The 2,291-nt window shown below is 46.4% G+C and overlaps 1 protein-coding gene across 3 annotated transcripts in view; it reads right to left on the bottom strand.

Moving 5' to 3' along the window:
- CACHD1 (cache domain containing 1) overlaps positions 1 to 2,291 on the bottom strand; it is a 58,899-nt gene that overhangs the window by 17,936 nt on the left and 38,672 nt on the right. The window lies entirely within an intron of this gene.

Raw genomic sequence — 2,291 nt, 5'->3', positions numbered from 1 at the left:
CCCGCTGTCCCTGCTGCAGGGGTGACCCTGCTGCTCTCCCACAGCTCAGCACACAAAGTGCCCAACTGTGGAACAGGCTTTACTGTGACTTCTGAGAGCCAGAGGGAAGTTTGGTAAGAGGATCCATGTTCACCCCTGAAAGAATTTCCTATCATGGTTGTTGACATAGAAACCAAGAAAGAGAGAAGGATAAATAAGAGAAACCTGCAACTATTCCAATGAGCACTTTGTTTGTCTCGTGGCCAATGAATAAAGTGTAAACTTCTAGGTTTTGTAAGAATGTATAAAAAGCATTCATACTATAATAAAAACAGTTTGAAGCCTTCTGAAAATGGAGTGTTGCTTTGTATTGTCTCCATCTCAACTACAACACCCAGCTCCTGCAGGACACTCTGGACTGGGAGGGAAGGCAAACATCCCTTTTTCCACCCAACCCAGAGCACTTCCCAGCAGAGTTTCTTCCTAAACTCAGGCTGAACATGAATCCCTCCCCTTCTTGCCTCGAAACACAGAAGTCACAGCATCAGCCCCCTCCTCTGATCTCCGTGTGTCATTTGGTATTTAATGGCTTTGTTCCCAAGCCTGATTTCTGAATTACTGCTTTCTTTGAGACTACAGAAGCTGTTTTCCCTTAAGAAAAGATGATAGGCTAAAGAAGAAATTAAGTACCCCTGTTTAGGTTAGATATCCCAGAGGAAAACAAAAATGAGCATCTTCAGTTCCAGAAAATGAACATCTGGAGAATCCCAAGTGCAGCTGTCTGGAGTGATTTTCAAAACAAACTCAAAAGCAAACTTTCATCATGTAAAATCTGCAAAACCAGTCAGCTTTTCATTTTTAACAAAGAGAAATGATTATGATGATGCAGGGCTGAGGGTTGAGAAGATCTTTTCTGAGGATGTGACCCATGGAACCCAAATTCCCTGTGTGGAATGGCCTCCAGAGGAGAAGCTGCAGTGAGTATGTGAAGTGTTCTGCTTTTAGTCACATTCCTCTCAAACACATCCCCACACATGTGCTGCAATCCCCACTTCCAAACTTCTCCTCCAGCCCTTCATCTGCTTCCCAGAGCAAATATTCTGATTTTGCTTTGCATGAAGTTTTTCCCCTTGACAGCTTAGTACTGCATTTTTGGGATATTCTCCATTTGTATCTTTCTGGATATAAGATAATCAAGATTAGGCAGCACATTAAACAAACAAACAAACAAAAAGTCCCTGTGTTTTAAACAACTGGCAAAGCAATTTCCAGAGGTTTGTCAGGTCCCTCCTCTGGTCTGATCTCACTGAGCTATTCTGCAGGGCTCCAGGGAGCTAAGAAAAATCTCACAACTTTGCCACTAATTCACCATGAGACCTTCAAACCCTGCTACAAGCAGAAGTATTTCATTCAGAATTTCTTACAGTACAGATTTGAGGGACCTCCCAAGGCTATGCCTAAAATGAGAGCTTGCAGCGTAGGATGTTTATGTAAAACCCCTCTGTTCTTGGGATATTTCTGGGTTTCAAGTTCTCCATCCTTCCCAGACACTGGAACTGCCATGGAGATTTTCCCCTTTTCCCAGCAATGTTTGAAATCAGTCAGGAAGAGCAGAACCACTTTAGCCCATCAAAACCTGAGAGTTTTGAAGCAGGTGAGGAGGGTCTGGGAACCATCAGAGCACTGAAGCTCTCCTTCTCCCCAGCAGGCTTAACCTCTGCCTCTGAAGGTATTCAATGCTTCTGGCAGTGGAAAACTCCCATGAATCCAGGGCAAAAGAGCAGCAGGGCCCTGCACAACTGGCTGGGACTTCATCCTACCCTGGTACTGCTCAGGGAGGTGCTTCAGAGCCAGGAGAGGACTTGGGTTAAGCTTGGTGAGACACCTCCATGCTCCCACTGCACTGCCAGGGACCCTGCTGGACCCCCAGGGCGTTTTTCTCCTACTCTGACCAGCAGCCCCACTCATTCATCCTGCAAGAAGTGAATTTGTTGGTTAAAATCTGGTGCTGACGGTAGCAAAGTTATGGATTCAATAGCTGGGTGGGCCCTTCCCTCCAGAGCTGGGCTCCATGATCCCTGTGGGACCCAGCTCAGGCTCTGCTGTGATTCTGGAAGAGCTCGGCACTGAGCAGGCCACCGGGACCAAGGAGAGCTGTGAGAAGGCAAAAGCTGATCAGAACATCAGCCTTGGAAATAAAAGGAAGAGTATTGCCCATGTTTTGTGAGAAGAGCTTTACTTTGATCTGCCACACTCCACAGAAACACACAGGAGGTGTGACTGTGCCAGGGTGGCTCAGGCTGGACACCAGC

This window comes from Geospiza fortis, unplaced genomic scaffold (assembly GCF_000277835.1).
Source record: "Geospiza fortis unplaced genomic scaffold, GeoFor_1.0 scaffold396, whole genome shotgun sequence".
Classification (NCBI taxonomy): Eukaryota; Metazoa; Chordata; class Aves; order Passeriformes; family Thraupidae; genus Geospiza; species Geospiza fortis.
This window is presented reverse-complemented; position numbering and strand designations above follow the sequence as displayed.